The sequence below is a fragment of the Orbicella faveolata genome, unplaced genomic scaffold (genome assembly GCF_042242905.1).
Source record: "Orbicella faveolata isolate gen_17 unplaced genomic scaffold, um_ofav_v1 contig_35, whole genome shotgun sequence".
Lineage (NCBI taxonomy): Eukaryota > Metazoa > Cnidaria > Anthozoa > Scleractinia > Merulinidae > Orbicella > Orbicella faveolata.
Window position 1 is genome coordinate 18,577,196 of NW_028301564.1, and position 12,805 is coordinate 18,590,000.

The 12,805-nt window shown below is 40.0% G+C and overlaps 1 protein-coding gene across 1 annotated transcript in view; it reads left to right on the forward strand.

Annotated features, from left to right (window-relative positions):
- The first annotated feature begins 7,561 nt into the window (after nucleotides 1-7,561).
- Nucleotides 7,562-12,805, forward strand: part of LOC110055612 (uncharacterized) — a 12,765-nt gene continuing 7,521 nt past the window's right edge. The window contains exon 1 of the mRNA XM_020761998.2: nucleotides 7,562-7,801. The gene's annotated coding sequence lies outside the window, so the exon portion shown is untranslated. The remainder of the gene's footprint in view (nucleotides 7,802-12,805) is intronic.

Consider the following 12,805-nt stretch of genomic DNA (forward strand, 5'->3'; position numbering starts at 1 on the left):
CTCCTTCACTCCACTCCTTCACTCCTTCACTCCTTCACTCCTTCACTCCTTCACTCCTTCACTCCTTCACTCCTTCACTCCTTCACTCCTTCACTCCTTCACTCCTTCACTCCTTCACTCCTTCACTCCTTCACTCCTTCACTCCTTCACTCCTTCACTCCTTCACTCCTTCACTCCTTCACTCCTTCACTCCTTCACTCCTTCACCCCTTCACCCCTTCACCCCTTCACTCCTTCACTCCTTCACTCCTTCACTCCTTCACTCCTTCACTCCTTCACTCCTTCACTCCTTCACTCCTTCACTCCTTCACTCCTTCACTCCTTCACTCCTTCACTCCTTCATTCCTTCACTCCACTCCTTCACTCCTTCACTCCTTCACTCCTTCACTCCTTCACTCCTTCACTCCTTCACTCCTTCACTCCTTCACTCCTTCACTCCTTCACTCCTTCACTCCTTCACTCCTTCACTCCTTCACTCCTTCACTCCTTCACCCCTTCACTCCTTCACTCCTTCACTCCTTCACTCCTTCACTCCTTCACTCCTTCACTCCTTCACTCCTTCACTCCTTCACTCCTTCACTCCTTCACTCCTTCACTCCTTCACTCCTTCACTCCTTCACTCCTTCACTCCTTCACTCCTTCACTCCTTCACTCCTTCACTCCTTCACTCCTTCACTCCTTCATTCCTTCACTCCACTCCTTCACTCCTTCACTCCTTCACTCCTTCACTCCTTCACTCCTTCACTCCTTCACTCCTTCACTCCTTCACTCCTTCACTCCTTCACTCCTTCACTCCTTCACCCCTTCACTTCCCGTTAGACATTTGGAAACCCGGGGCGGGGGGGACACTCCCATATAAAAAGGCAAGGGATGCTTGTCGGAAAATATGAATTTAACTCTTAAGGGAGACTAATGTGGACGTTGCTTGAGCTTCATTAGACCCCTAAGCGCCTGTTTACAAGGAGGGAGGATTACTCAAGCACTCACACATCTCTTTTTTTTCTTCATCGTGTTTACAAGGCAGCTAGGCTTACCCGGGTAGGCGGGTTACCCTATCTGCGTGCTAGGGTTACCCAGGCAGGCGGGTTAACTTTTTCCCTTTTTTTCAGACCCTTTGAGTGTAACCGCCCAATAAGATGTCCCAGGTTGTAGGGTTACCCCACCTGTGACATTTTGCTTGTAAAACCCGGGCTATCTTTTGCCCTCCAGCTAGGGTTAACCCGCTTGCTAGGGTAACTCTCCCTCCTTGTAAACAGGCCCTAAAAGATATCACTTAAAACGGAAGAGGTACGATGACTAGTCACTGTTCAAGAAAGGATCCTGCGCGCACTTGTAGACCCAACTCACGTACTCGAGAGATCGGCAGAAATCAAGCCTGAAAATAGAAATTAAATGAGAGCGTTACTCGTTATTATTATTTCCTCGAGTGCATCCTAAAGGATACTTTGTCAGCTAAAAATGGTGACGTTTCGTCATCAACGACTTAAGTGAGACCAGAATCGTTGATTTGTACCCGAGACGACGAGCATCCCCGACCTTTTCATATAGGAGTGTTCCCCAGGTTTCGAACATCAGCCGTCTAAGGCCGTTTTACAGTCGCTTGCAGCGTGTCAAGTTAGCTATTTTCGAGAGGTAGAAGGTATAACGATTTTTTTTTTCATTGTAAGGAAAATACTTATGGCTCTTCCTTAGCGATTTGATTCAGGGAAAGTCTTCGTGGTCTTTCCTTCTCAAACCTACGTGATATTGTGAGTTCGAAAGCAATCGTTATAACGGAATGATGAAAGGCTCCAGTTGGTTTTTTTAACACAGGAAACGGATCGGAAAGACAAACGCTACCTTTCGGTAAATGGCTTCTTGACAGAAAAAGAAAAAACAATGAAGAAGAAAAGGAAAAATACGTGTGGACTAATGTGCGAGCCTATTTTTGCGAGCCACTGCGGTTTTTTTCTTTTTCTGTTTTTTTTTTTTTTCTTTTTTTTTTTTCTCTCTTTATTTTTATTATCATTATCATTATCATTATCATTATCATTATCATTATCATTATCATTATCACTATCACTATCACTTTCACTATCACTATCATTATCATTATCATTATCATTATCATCATCATTATTATTATTGTTTTTATTATCATTATCATTATCATTATCATTATCCTTATCATTATTATTATTTGAGTTTGTAATTTAACGTTAACGTTTTACCCAGTAAATGCTACACTTGGCGGAAGAAACAAAAGTTTTCGATGGTCTTTCATGTGTGAAATTCTGCGAAGTAATTCCCCGTCAGTATTAAATTTAATTTCATCATGTTTCATCCAACGGATTCTGCAGGTAAGTTTATATTTTCATCTACGGATGAAATTTTGAGTTTCCCTCGTAAATTTTCGTATCAAAATGTTGATTATGTAAGATTAACTACTACTGTCCAAATATAAACAGGAAAACGTTTAAGTGAGGCGAAGTTTAGGTAATCAATATTATACTCCAGAGCATTACTGCGCCTTTCAATAACATGCGGACTCTAAGATTCAAAGCTCAACCGACAAATGCGCTTTTCGCTACCATCAATCAAGTGTTCGGCGGCTCCTCCCAGCTACTGACTACTGCCGAGCGCGCGGTAATCAAATCGTTGAGCACAGTTCAGACAACGAAACAGTGCTCGGCAGTAGTCGGAAGTTGGGAGGAGCCGCCGAAAAACGCATTTGTCGGTTGAGCGTTGAATTTTAGAGTCCGCATGTTATTGAAAGGCGCAGTAATCAAGCGCCGCCATGAAAGATTCATATATTTGTTTTTTTGCCTGCCAGTTGTCCACTGTTTTCTTTTTCTCGGGAAACCAGGTTCTTGAGGACGTTCGCGCTAAAATTTTCCAACATTGATTTTTTTTTTCTGAGATTTTTACCACTGTAAGATGATGAGTTAGTTATGTCAGAAATGTAAAAAATAGGGGTCACCGCCTTCGGTTTGGAGAGAACATGCCCGGAACCACCCTAAATCTGGAAAAAATCGGGCTTCATTAGCGAACAAGGCCACAGTGTCTGTAAGCCCAAAAATATTGCAATTAGATATTTGAAGTGAAATGATCTCTGCCAAATATTGTTTAAGTGGAGCCATTATGTGAATTTAGTCAACTGGTGAGGTTCCTTAAAGAACAAGTTCGCATTTAGCGATCATAATTTCACGCGCCTTGGAGCCGCAAAATGGCTGGATTAATTTAGACCTAATTAATGACTGGCAAAAGTTTACCTCGTTTGCAGCTACCAAAATCTGGTAATTCAAAAGCAAGATGAGAAAAATGACCGTCCTAAAATATGTGTAATTGGTAGAATTAAATTTTTAAAAAGGAACTCTCCATGCTACAGTGCACCGACACATGAAGACAGCGCGCGGGTGCTTTCCATTATGCCAAAGACTCCGGAAATTTCGGTCCAAAGTCAAATGGAAAGGTCCGTTTCGGTTCCTTCCGACCTAAATATTTCTGTAGGACGGGTCCGACCGAATTTGACGTTCCATTTTTGACTAACCGGTTCATTGCCGTACTTCTCTTCACTTACGTAGAGAATTCGGAAAAAGGAATAAAACATCGTGAGAGCCATTACTCTTAGTTCCGCTCGGTTTGACCGTCGTTCCATTTTCCTCGGGTTCCACCTGGTCTCTGACCGGTCGGTGTGGCATCAGTGGAAACACCCCGCGTGTAATAAATACCATATTAGGGCATTATGCTCGTTTTCTGTTGTTGTTGTTGTTTTTTGTGGGAATCTTTCGAGGCTCGCAAAAAGAGATTCGCGGCTCGCGGCTCGAGGCTCAGGCTCGGAGACTCGCAAAATAGCCTCGACTCCCCTAGGAAAAATAAACAGTAGTCACCAATCAGACTCGAACGCTCAATGTCTTGCATGCTGAGCCAGCGCTTAATGTCCAAATAGTTCCTTAACGAATAATGCCTTCATAACACCCTTTCCTACATTATTTTGCAAGTTCAGTGGCTCACACGGCACTTTGTTGAGCCACAAGTTTACTTCTGGCTGACTTCTGGCTATCAAGTAATTTTAGCCCGTGTTTTCACGAGAGATGTTTACCTTAGTTTTGTTTTAACTTTACTGAAGTGAGGGCGCTTTACTGAAGTAAGGGCGCTTAACATAATTTACCCCGAAGCAGAGTCATACGCTCATGCATTACTATTAGGTAAACTAGATAGGTTAGATGATAGAAGAGTACACTTGTGCTATAAATATATGGCGAAAATGAAGTCCCCCACCCACCCTTTGCATCATCTGCTCCCCAGTCCACTCCTGGACGTGCCTAACTATCCCTTAAGGCAGAAAACACAAAAGTATTATCTTTTCCGGAACATTCAGGCCTGCAGGACAAAGAGAGTACAGGACTTTTTTACATTTAAATATTTTATGTGACTCAATTGATAGTATCACTGTTATACTTGTAAACATGCAGGCCTGCACGACAAAGAGAGTAGAGGTTTTTTTTACATTTAAATATCTCATGTGACTCAATTGATAGTACCGCTGTTATATTTGTAAATTACAGTACTTTAGATAATTTAAGATTGTAAAATGTACTCGTTAATTCAATTGTTTTACTGCAAGGGAGTTTTAATAAACTACTTTACTTTACAAATTTTTAATCGTGTAAACATAGCAGCAAACCTCGGTAAATGGCGGTAAAATCAAAAGTAAGCCAACCTAAGTTTGCCTACAGTTGAACGCCTCATCAGGCATGGTTTAGCTTAGTAACCGACGGTAACCGAGGAAAAGCAGACGTCGCGATATCTTGGCAGCAAGAGTCACGCATGCAGCGCGTAAAGAAGAGAAAAATAGACAAAGATTCCTCCTAATAATGTAAGTAGATTTCAAGTCAACGGGCAAAAAAGCTAAATAAACTCATGTTTAGGCAAAGAAATCCCAGACTGCTGTTTCACGTTCATCATCAAGTGCCGTAAGCGTTTCCTTTCTGTTAGAAGCTCAGTAGCTTAGTAGTAGTGTACAGGCAGGCGCAACTAGAATATGTACCACAAATAGAGGAAAAAACTCTTAATTGAGGTCTATGGAGAAGAAAAGCAAATTTTGGAATTTAAAGCGGCTCCGAATAAGAAGAAGTGCCGGTGAACATTTACGTAGCCCAGGCTCCGTGGCAGATGCCGTTTCAGGTTTTTTTGCGGGAAGAGGCTGAGCGAGATATCAAAATTTCCTTTCCACTATTCATCTACAAAACTTTACATTTGAGGAGTGTTTGGCTCGACATCACAGCAAGCAAATTGACAACGACCTGCGTTCGGCATTGCAGTTAAGTCAAATCAGGAGCCATAATCGGGGACGGAGACCGTAAGCGCGCGCCATTTCAAGTATTGGGGTTGTCCCCATGATATGGGACAATAATTCTATTTTTAGAACAAATTGCGCCATCACCTGCGGCACACGCGCGTACATGCTGCGAGGATTTTTGCGGATGTCGCGCGGGGGAAATGGCGTCCGAAATTCCCGAAATTTTTCATGTTTTTGGCCCACAACCCAACGCGTTTACTTCTGTTGGAATTTTGTTTAACTACTTTCGTCGTATGCTGCTCCAGTCTGAGTGAAGTAAGACAGTGTCGAATTTAGGTATGTTCCGCTGTAAGCTTATATATATCGCTGACCAAGTTGTGTTTCGACGGATGCTTCTTTTACATGAGCTGTACATTACTCCACTTTAAATTTCACATATGTTGAAGATTAACAGCTTTTCCATTACACAGCAAAAAACTAGCTGGATATGTATGGGTTATTGACCAAGTGTGAGGTCAAGATGGCTGGATATTGACCAAGTTCTTTTTTTGCGTGTTTATGGACCGAGACGGAGTCGAGGTCCAAAAACACGCAAAAAAAGAACGAGGCCAATATCCAGCCATCTTGACCGAACAAGCTTGGTCAATAAAGGATTTATTATATGGCTTTCGGGGAAATTTTTCTTGCGGGACACGGCGGGTAGTCCCGAGCGGGCAAGATAGCTCCACCTTGCCCGCTCGGGTAGCCAATCACAGCGCAGGATTTGATTCATCTTGCCCGCTCACGGAGCTAGCCATATAATAAATTTAGATATAGCAGAGCTTCAGGACTTCATAGTTTCCTAGCTCCTCTTGCCACACGCTTGCGAGGAATTTGTCAGTCTATCGCGACCGAAAAGTAAAACAAAATAATTGCTAGTCTGAGTTTCGCTTGAATTGTAAGCAACGCTTGATGTTTCATCAAGGCTTAATAACTTTACGTCCATAGATACTGCTCAGTTTTATTCGTGTAAAAATCCAGTAAATTCTCTGTTGTCGATGAATGAGAGCGCCCGCCGTTGCGTGTCTTGCACAGTCAATAAACATGACAAATTGTACTTCCGCCGCACTTTCGTGTGAAAGCGTACATCGAACTCAAACAATAGCTCTATAGTTTTTAAATATGTTTAAGATTGATAAATGTTTGAGAACATATTAAGAGCTTAACTGAAAATATGTGAATAAAGCAGAAATAATCAGCAAAGTTACGATGACGCTTTCTTTAATCAACTTGGAATTACGATTTCGATTTTGTTGATCGAGTTATCAAAACTCCTTGTCTATTTTCATTTTCGCAGTGTAAAACTTCACTATGCTTATGTTGAAGAAACACAAATGATGTTAGTAGCCTTTTTTGCGTTCGTGAAATTTGTTGCAGCATCTCAGCACAAAAGATAACGAAAGAAATCCTTGTCAAGATTTGTTGACAATTGAAAACACCAACTCGGACTTGAAAGTGCACAAGTTGCACTATGCAAATGAGCTAATTGTACGCGTCAGACTTTCCTTTCAAAAACTTTTGCAAACTCACCAAACAAGCAGAAACAATAAGAAACCATCAAAACAGGTTTTGGTTATGATTAACCATTGTCTGAAAAACTCACAAATTAACTCGATACCAGAGTAGAGAGTTTTCTTGCTATATTCTTAAGTCAGAACAAACGCAAAAACATACGCGTAAGCTTGCAACTAGCGTGAGCAGATCTTATTATTCATTCCCAGCGCGAGATTGAAGTCTTGTTTTCGACCCTGAAAAACACACCTTTTCCGTTAGTTCAGAGCATAAAACTACATATAAGCGCCCTGGTTCGTATTCCCTGCCTTATTCCCTGCCATCGCTGTGAAAAATACGCAAGAGAATCTCTCAACTCTCACTATTTGATCACGCAACGTGACAACATCCACGCCAGAGCCCCTGACATGTGCGTGAATCCGCGCGGATATATGACGTCAGGATGGCGCAATTTGTTCTAAAAATAGAAAAATTGTCCCATATCATAGGTGCGCGCGAATCCCGAGACTTACGGTCTCCGTCCCCGATTATGGCTCCCGGTCAAATTTTATAATTTGCAGCACTTGCTTTCCGAGAAAACCTCAAACCGTCCGTTGTACGCGGCCTTCTTTAGTTAATTAGTTTCGTGTAAACAGCCCTTCAAATAACTGCGGTTTAGTTAGGAAACCTCGGTAAGCAGTAACCGTAGTAAACCTCTCTCGCGAAAACACGGCATAAAGTAATTAACAACTTCTTTTTTTGTGCCACGAGTTTACCTCTGACTGACTTCTGGCCATAGTAAGTAAGTAAGTAAGTAACCAATCCCCCCTCCCCCTCCCCTCTTCCGTTCCCCACCCTCCTCCCAGCCCTGGACACCCTGGGTAGAATATTGTCTGGGTCGTAGAGAGCATGGGCTCGAGTGTAACCAGTCTATTTTAATATGGCGGCCACTGTGGGATTGCTGTTGAAGTCGTTGTAGCTGGTTTTCAAGGTAAGAGAGTCTATAAGAATGCTTTTCTAATGTCTAGCTAAGCTATAGATTTATGAAAGAGAATGAAAACAAAATTGTGTCTGTGTTTTGCAATGTAGAATACGGTAGACAGTAGTTCGTGAACTTACAGGGTGGACATTTTCGCGCATTCTGTTGAAATCGCTTTTTCCACGAGTTTAGGGATTAAAACTAGACGTTTTGAAAAACACAGAAGTAGATCAGATGATGGAGCGTCCTTGGTATTGACTATTAAATACATTGACTAAATGTTTTGAAATGTTTTTAATTCCTTCTACTGGTTTGTCACGTTGTAGTCTGAACAAATTACCAGCGTTTACAGTATAGTGGGAAGTAAAGTAACTGACCACTTTTCTCTGGTAATTTTATTGTTGTATATTCTGACAACAACAACGATATGTGTGGGGTTAATGTAGTGTCATAAACTATCTAAATAACTGCTCAAATTGTAGCACTAATGTTGAGTGATAATTCTGTTGTTGTTGTTGTTGTTGTTGTTCAACATTTAGTATCAGTTGTGACTCAGTAGTGTGCTTGCTATGAATAACTTACTTTGAGATTATGGTGTTGGTCAGTGTAAGTCAATGAAGACTATGGACTGCATACTGCAGACTGCAGACTGCGCACTTTTTAATCTATTATTATATCTTGTCATTTGCATTATCGAGTGTTAATCATAAACAGGGCTATTCAGGCCAATCGCAGTGAAAGACTGCACCCCAGTTAGCCTGAATATCACTCTGGTTTGCCTGAATATCACTCAGACTAGCCTGAATAATGCTTCGGGTAGCCTGTTTACAGTTATCTCTCACTTTTTTTTTGTGACAGAACAGACTAATTTTTTGCTTATACCTGGTCATGGTTGTTTGATCTACAATGAACGACAAAAGTGCTGAGACTAAAGCATGGAATCAGAAATCCAGAATCTGGAGTCCAGAAACTGCAAACCAAAACCTGGAACCTGGAATTCATGAAATTGAGACTAACAACAGAAAAAATTCACTTCAGCAATGCTCACGAAATAGATAAAGGAAAAAAAGTAATGTTATTGTTGTTCTTCGTTTTCTGTGCTTTACATTAACCACAAACTGCATGTTGTGTATTATTGTAAAAACATAACTAGTTTTGAACAACCCCTCAGCTATACATGTGGCCCGGTTGTGCAAAAGGTGGATAATGCATTCCATTGGATTAATCATTATCCAGTGAGAATAGTTTCAGGTGGATACAGTTAGCCATCCTTTGATGACCTCTGATCAACCTGGCCCGGACAAGAGCATGCATGGTTCTTGCCAAGCTCACATTGTACAAAAGAGACTGATGAGTAGCAGAAAATTCACAGCATTGACCTAAAAGAAATTTTTGCGTGTTTCGGGGAATCCATAATTCACAAACAAAAGAAAACAAGAGCTTCAAATTTTCAAATTATATTGTGTAGATTTTGCTTGTTAAAAAAGGCCAATAGAAAAGGACCTCAAACTTCACCTCTTTTGAAACATGGGTTTCCCGCTTGTTGAAATTTGTGCACCGTTATTTTCAGTGAAGGCTACGGTTATGGAAATCTTAACTAACATGCATCACAATTTGATTCTGATCACCCTGAGAACAAGTGAAGTAAGCTTTCTGGTAATTGGCATTTTGTTTAAGTGATCTACAATTTGCAGGAGGTATAATTTGGCCTACATGTCTAGTAGATACTAAACAAGTTAGCAATGTCATAGAAAACCGGGTTTCCATCAGTGGCAGCAAGCTGTAACTCGACAGTCGCGCCTCTCACTTTAGATATGCAAGGGTTAACTTGGCTCTTCTAAGAAAAGTTTGTTTTTCTAAACATGCAAGATTAATTCCAGAGCAACACTATTTATCACACTGATAGTGTTACAAATCACCACCAGATATTCTTATCCACCTTCATATTAAGATAATTTCAAGAAACGGTTGCACGCTTACTTCCGTGTCCTCCTCATTTGTGAATGGATCGGATCACGTGTTGTTTAAAGATGCCTAAAGAATGCAAGAAAAACATTGTACGCAAACATCTCTTTGATGTTAGTGCTGTGAGAATAGCTTGTTTCTTTTGTGCTTCTTATCAGTCTTCTCAGAGTAGTTTGATCTAGACAAGAACTGCGCTTCTGCCAAGTGCCAGGTTCAACTGTATCTTCTCTAAAAATCACTAATTCTGACTAGATAGTGATTTACCCTGTGACAGTGGATCCACCCTTTTGAACAAAGGGGGTCAGGCCCAGGTTGCGTGGAGGTTGGATAATGCTATCCACCAGATAAATCACTATCCAGTGATAAGTATTAACAAAACAAACCACGCTATCTGCTGGATAGTGATTTATCTGGTGGATAGCATTATCCACTTTTTGAACAACCCGGGTGAGATGTATAGCTAGGTGTTGTTTAAAACCGGTCATGTGTTTTTTTATTATTATTATTTTTTATTTTTTTTACAATTGCAGTTTGTGGTTGAGGTTGGAAGAAAAGAAAAAACAACAACAACAATATTTATTTCTTTAGTGGACATTGCTGAAGTGAATTATTTCTGTCGATGTTGTCAATATCAACAAATTGTACCCATTGGTTTCTGGACTTCATGATATAAGGTTGCTGTGCTGAGACACTCTGCAGTAAAACTCTATTTTTGAGCATCTTGGAAACATTGCCTGCCCCTTCTTCTTTCCCCCGCCCCCACTCTCCAAATTGTGTTGATTTTTCTATTTCCAAGACTGTACAGATCACAAAACCCACACAACATTGAACTAGGAGGCTGTGGGAATAAGAGAATTGATGCTAGATGCAAATAAAAAATTATAGCATGACAGGTTAAATATTGAAATGTCCTAACTACTTTTTTCACCCATTATAAGTAATATAATAGAGACATTTATGGGTTAAACATAAACTTAAAGAACAGTTAAAATTTCACATTGTGAAATAATTGCACCCATTGGAGGAAAGTAATCTTAATAGAGATTAGATTCTTGCAGTTAAAATGCAGTGAAAAGAGCTGAACGAACATAAGGAAACAATTTGCCTAACTCCAATAACATCAATAATTAATGTACTAAATATAAGTCCAGCTTTAAGCTGTCAATCAAACAACCAATCAAGTCATTTTCCAAACATTCTGAGAAAAATCACCTGACCTTGAACACAATAAGCCACGTTCGATATATATCAATATTTAAACATGGCTCTGAGGCTTTCAGGACAAACTTCTACCGTATGGCAGTGAATTTTTGCGGGTTCTAATTTTTGCAGCTGTTCCGATTTTTGTGGTTTATTTCCATGATGCGTAAAAAAATGTTCTCACAAATAGATATTCTTGCAAAAATTTTCTCTGCAAAAGTTTAATACTCTACTGGCGAAATTATAAATAAGATGTGAAGTTTATATAAAAAAATTCATATATGAACTGCGGTTGTAGATGAAAGTGAAGAATGATCATCGCAGTTAATTTTCCAATTTAAGCAATTGGAAAGAAGAAGCCTGAAAAAATCAGGGCTTCAACGGGATTCGAATCCCGTTGAAGCCTTGATTTTTTCAGGCTTCTTCTTTCCAATTGCTTAAATTGGACAATTAACTGCGATGATCATTCTTCACTTTCATCTACAACTGCAGTTCATATATGAGCAATGTGATAAGTAGAATCTTATTGCTGTCATCAGCCACATAAAAAGCATGATGCAGTTGTGATAGGGTGACGCTGGTTACTAGATTTACTGTGTTTTAATTCTCTACCTGTTGTTCCCCTTGTTAATAATTGATTTTGACCATAACCTTTAAGTGGGTATAGGGCCAGTTGTTAATAATTGGATGCACTTTAAAAACTTGAAAATGTTTTAATTTCAATTAAACGTGACTTCCCAAAAATCGCAAAAATTAATACCCAGCAAGAAAAACCAGTCGTTTACAAAAGAAAAAGACTCCTCCAAAATTACATTTTGATTATATTTGTTGGTATTTTCTCTGCATCTCTCTTTTGGTAATTGAGGTAGCAAAGAAACTTAACAAATTTGAAATTTTGTCCTGAAAGCCCCAGGGCCATGTTAGAATATTGTTGATATATCGAACATGGCCCATTAACAATGGTAGCACACAGATGTTCCCTTAGATTCTTTGTTTTGTGGAGCTCCACCATGGAACAGGCTACAATAAAAACTCCGAATTGTTATTTGGCTATTCAACTTCATAACTAATCAGGACACAAATGTAATATGTAGAGACACATCAAAGCTACACTTCACCTCAACCTTGCTGTATTGACCTTGCTAACACTCAGTCAATACGGCATGGTCGCGGTTTGAGATTTTCCATTAAAGACCGAGTGTTCAAGGTTAATAAGTAGTTAACTAATGAACTAGTAGTAATCAAAGATTATGAGAGTGCATTAGAAGCAGTTCTAATCGAGTAATGCAGAAAAATTCGAGTTTTTGTGTATGTGTCTTTCTATGGACACCAATTTGCCCCCCCCCCCCCAAAAAAAAAAAATTTTCAGGGACGAATGACGTCATCTCCATGTTCGTCCATGCGCTTCCTTTCGATTGATGTGCAATATTGCGGGGTTTTCGAGTGTCTAGGCAGGTTATTGTGGACTGTAGCGGATAAGTTGTTTATTTAAAGTTCGAAATCAGTGTTAATGGCATTTGAAAACGTTGCAAACATGTCTTCACAAAATGTGTACGACTTTTCGTACGAACAGAAAGCTGTACTTTGGCTGCATGTTGTGTACCCTCTTCTCTTAAACCAAAACCGACGCTGCTTTCTGCTGAATAAATCAAAGGAGAAAATGTGTAGTTTCACTTCGCTGGCCTAGATTTCTGTGCGCAAAATATGTAAAAGAAACCCAACGAAAGTGTTCACATAGGAAAAGAGTTCAACTCCCACAGGATTGCTTTGGTACATCAACATGTCCTCCATTTCATTTTTTCGAAAGGGGTGTCTGGAAAACTCGAATAGCGAATAGCGAATGGCGAATAG